Here is a 5,399-nt window from a genome sequence, read left to right as displayed (position 1 = left end):
TGTGTGGATTATAATGGCCCACTTGAAGAAAATATGATACCTAAACCGGATGAGAATAATCTTTATATTGACGAGAGTTTGTATAACTCCTTTGTCGACTGCTAATGAGACGTGTTTTACAGAAGCCTTTAATACACCATTAACAAGTTCTACTCCAATGACTAAATCATTTTCAAGCCATTGACATCATACAGGATAAAAGATGACTCACAATTTTCAAATCAGAATACTGTGTCCCAGCCGTATATTGATTTTTTTACTTTTGGAGTATATAATGAGCATCTAATTAACTTTTATTTAATGCTGAACAGAGTTGCAGAAGCAGTACCTAATGCCGAAGGTGGTGATAAATTAAGCGTGATATTAGACTACACGAGAATATGTATCAAGCAGTTCAGCGAGTAGTAATTATACAACAAAACAACTGGACTAACTTTTGCATTAACGAGAGAAGATATGATTCCTTTTAAAGAACAACCTGTAGATACAAGTATGTATAACAATTTTGTTAATAATGAATGTTATACATTTTTATTTCCTGCAGTATATATTTAAGATATAATTTCTAAAATCTATTTATTTGAACTATCAAGTAAATATATTAAGTAAATGATTAATAAATATGTTCTCTCAAGTTTTTATTGAAAAATATGAAATTGTTTAACTTGACAATTATACATAAAGTTGTAGAAGAGGAGTCCAATGAATCCGTGCTGTCTGTGAATCAACCTTATGAACAAAAGCAGTATGCGCAAATCCAGGCTGTTCACGCTCAAAGTCCACGTACAGTACAACGACACTTTGATCAAATTACGTCCGAGATAAAGAATAATTGCGATTTAAGAAAATCCATCAATTTAAAACTTAATGAAGAGAACAATTCTGAAAAAGTTGACACCATGGAATGCGAGGAGCGAACCCATGGAACAAGTGGAGGAAGAGAGTTTCGTGCTCCCATCGAGAGATATAAATCCATTTGATAAAATTTAATAGCTGGCCTGTTGAAAAACATAAGTTTCCACAACCCCATCATGCTGATGGATTTAAAAGAATAGATATCAATTTGAATAAGCTTGTGCCTTCTACCATGATTACGCTTGGTCAGTATTTAATTCTATGAATTTAAATTTAAGCCACATTTATTATTGAAAAACATTTATAAGATTTTTAATACTAATCTATATTTTTGTGATTGTGCAGACACCGAAGCATATGATTTGGAAAAGTGCCTTGGGAAAGGAATGTATGGAACAGTTTTTAAAGCGGTCAATTTGCAAACAAACGAGACTGTTGCTCTTAAAACGCAAAGACCTGCATGGGTTTGGGAATATTATATCGTACGAGAATAAAAGCTCGTCTTACAAATCCGCATATGGTACATAACATAAATTTGTCTTCTACCTTGATCCATTAGTTAAATATACATATGATTTCTTACTTATCAGCAAATTAATTCGGTTTTTAACATTATGATAATATTCTTTTTCAGTTGCGTGGTTTTATGGATGTAACAATGGCATACGTGGCCAACAATGGAAGTATACTAGTTTCAGAATATTCAAAGTTTGGAACGTTATTAGCTGTGACCAATCAGATAAAAAATGTCCACTGGCAAACCTCTGATGGAAGCTTTAACTATTTTCTTTACAATCGAGATGCTTCAAATCGTGGAGTACTTACATAATGCCAAATAATACATGGCGATATAAAGCCAGATAATTTTTATTAATGCGACCGTTAGTATTCATTTTTTATTAAATTTTCTTTTTTCCTATAAACATTCTGTGATAAATAATATTGATCATCTAATATATTTAATATATACTGTGATACATAATTGTTTGTAATATCATTTTATACAATAATAAAGTCAGTGAAAACATTTTAATTAACTATTAGTAACTATTTTCAAAATCTTATAATAATTTAACTTTTTGAAGAAAAGGTTTTCTACTTGATAATATAAATCGTAAGAATTAAAAATTTACATCAAATATGGATTTCGAAAATAATCAATAATTGTATAGTTTATTCTTTCTAATTATTACACATTAAGGGTTGGTTCCAACCTCTTGGTAACTTACCTATTAGGTAAATATGTGTCTTTATTTATTAAGAAAAAAAAAATGAAGATGGACACATGCTTACCTGATAAATAAGAGGTTGGAACTGGTTTTAAATTATTTTTTCTTTATCTATAAATGCTTTATAATGTTTTATAATGCTTGTCAACAGACCTACGCAAGATGTAAGGCCAACTATACAACTGATAGATTTTGGATGTAGCATAGACATGAAACTATTACCAGAAAATACAAACGTTTACACAAGTTATAAAAACTGAAGATTTTACTTGTATTGAAATGCAAACTGGAAGACCATGGACATATCAGACTGACTTATATTGTCTAGCGGCGACCAGTCACTGTTTATTGTTCGGCAATTACATGAGAGTGTCTAATGTAGCTGGCCGTTGGTTTATTGCCTCGAAATTGCCAAGGTATATAAATAATAAGCATATGATTGATTCAGAAGTCACATTTATTAAAGATTATTTTAACATTGTACATTTTTAAAATGATTTTATAGGTACGCTAAGAAAGCCGCTTGGGAACAATTTTTCACGGAACTATTAAATATCGAATCGTGCGAGAAAATGCCTGATTTAGCGAAATTAAGGAATATGATGGAGGAGACGCTGGCACAAATACCGGAAGTGCAAACGAAATTTCGAACTTTCGTCAATATCCTCAACAAACGATAACGCTTGCTGTATCTGATGATATGTTCCAATGTGTACACATATTTAGCAAAGAACCAACGTGTAATAAGAAACATTAATGTTATTGTGCTATTTATTATAAAGAAGTTAATACTACAGTGAGATAAATATATGTATTTACATAGTTATGACATACGAAAATGCACTTTACGGCCTGCTTCGTGGAGGCTTTATCGATGTATTCGTTGCTTGCACATAATCAACATTATTAGGACCATTATGCAACGAGTCTGACCCCTCCAAAATGTTTCAGAAACTCATGAGATATGCGGAGATTTATACGGTAGATATTTTGAAAATGTACTTGTTAGCTCTCAAACAACATATGCGTTTACTATATACGTTATGAAGGAATGATTGTACGATTGTATGATTAAAAAATCTTACAAAAATTTATGTATGTAAAAATGGATAGTACAATATGCGTGTGATACGGTATGGATCCAATTTACAAGATGACATGCAGAAATGGATAAGTGCATGCATACTGAGTACTTGAGTACCTTGTATAGATAATTAATGTATATGTAATCATTGTATATTTAAAATAGATTTTGATTAAGCCATTCTGTTGTAAACAGGTTTTGTTGCTTTCTAATATTCTCTGAAATGTATGAAAATATACCGTGTCAATGATGTTAACCGATTGTTTCAAACATTCTTCCCAAATACATTAATTATGCAAAGCAGTGAATTAGTTTTTATTACAAAGCGGCGGCACATGACAACGTACAATACATATATGTATATGCGATACAGTTTTAATTTGGATATGTGCAGGCTTACTTTCGAGTGTCCACTAAACAGGCCTTTTTTGTAGTATATATTTAAGTTAAGACTTTCTAAATATAGACAAATGTGCACATGACAAAATCGACAGAGATGTCGAGGTTGCGTTTCAATTTTAGATTTTATAAAGATATGCAAGAGCTTTTGGTTGTCCGTAAAAGCGTATATACTAATAAATTAAATTATATATGTATACACATACCAGAACGAGCATATGTGTATGTTTAATATACCATAATTGACAACCTATCGTTCTTGTTTACAAATTTAATGAGAATTTATGAGAATATGCCTTATATTATTTTAACGGTGTAACGTAAAAAAAGAATGATGTTCAGATACAAAGCTTTAAGATTAAAAACAGTTGACGTATATTGATACATTTATTAAAATCGATAACACCAAAATATAAATGTGTGTATGTGTATATATATATATAATTACACACATTTATATATTCCAATCTATTTTTCATCGCTAAAATTGCATGTTATGATCAATCTTCTTACAATCTTAAAACACATAATACAAATTTGTAAAATATTATGGAATTTCCAATATCATATACATATTTCTGTTATTTCTTTATATTTATTCAATGCAATTTAATATAAAACGTTTTTTGCTAATAATTCAGTGTTAATTTTGAACAAGAATAAACATTTTATTATTACAATTATATACATAATCAGAATTGCATGAAAAATAGTAAATTTTACACTTTCCAGATATTTTACTTTAAAATCGTAATTCTTTTTTTATAAAAATTTATTGAATATCCAGTATATAGGAACAATAAAGAAAATTCAAATTTTGATGGTATTCAGCGAGGTATGGTTACTGTTGTATATATCTATAGATTAAAAATTAGTTGCAGACTAACGTCAAGTGAATGGCAGTTGGGCAGAGCATAGAAGACAGTTGGGTAAAGCAGAAATGATGCAGTCAATGACCCTATAAAATTCTTGAACTACAAAGTTACAATAAGAATAAAATTAACAATAAATAAAAACAAAAGAAAAAAAATTTGTGTTTATAATAAACTAGAACATTACAAGCGCGTGCTGCGCGCGCGCTATTTAACTTTTTACTTTAAAAATAATAATTGCAATTTGATTTTCTCTATCTTTCATTTACATTAATCAAACGTCTTCTGCAATTTTAAATAAAAAAATTTAAAGTTTAATTATACATACATACATACCTACATACCTACCTACATACATACATACCAACATACATACCTACTTGCATACTTACTGCTATCTAGCTACCTAGCTACCTAGCTACCTAGTTACATATTTATCTAGTTACGTTCGCTCGTTTGCTCCCTTCCTTGCACCCTTTTTCACTCACTCACTCACACACTCAGTCACTCACTGGCTCACTCCTCGCTCACTCCTCGCTCACTCGCCAGCTCGCTCACTCGCTCACTCCTCGCTCACTCCCGGCTCACTCCCGGCTCACTCCCGGCTCACTCCCGGTTCACTCCCGGCTCACTCCCGGCTCACTCCTCGCTCACTCTTCGCTCACTCACTCGCTCACTCCTGGTTCACTCCTGGCTCACTCCCGGCTCACTCCCGGCTCACTCCTGGCTCACTCCTCGCTCACTCCCGGCTCACTCCTCGCTCACTCCTCGCTTACTCACTCGCTCACTCCTGGCTCACTCCTGAATCACTCCCGACTCACTCCCGGCTCACTCCCGGCTCACTCCTCGCTCACTCCTCGCTCACTCCCGGCTTACTCCCGGCTCACTCCTGGTTCACTCCTGGCTCACTCCTGGCTCACTCCCGGCTCACTCCCGGCTCACTCCTCGCTCACTCCCGGC

At 33.0% G+C, this 5,399-nt stretch overlaps 1 pseudogene; it reads left to right on the top strand.

Annotated features, from left to right (window-relative positions):
* The first annotated feature begins 3 nt into the window (after window positions 1-3).
* Window positions 4-3,820, top strand: LOC118648331 (annotated as a pseudogene).
* The last annotated feature ends 1,579 nt before the right edge of the window (window positions 3,821-5,399 follow it).

This window comes from Monomorium pharaonis, unplaced genomic scaffold, assembly GCF_013373865.1.
Source record: "Monomorium pharaonis isolate MP-MQ-018 unplaced genomic scaffold, ASM1337386v2 scaffold_377, whole genome shotgun sequence".
In the NCBI taxonomy this organism is placed as follows: Eukaryota; Metazoa; Arthropoda; class Insecta; order Hymenoptera; family Formicidae; genus Monomorium; species Monomorium pharaonis.
The sequence above is the reverse complement of the archived record's forward strand: the minus strand, read 5'-3'. Positions and strand labels throughout refer to the sequence as shown.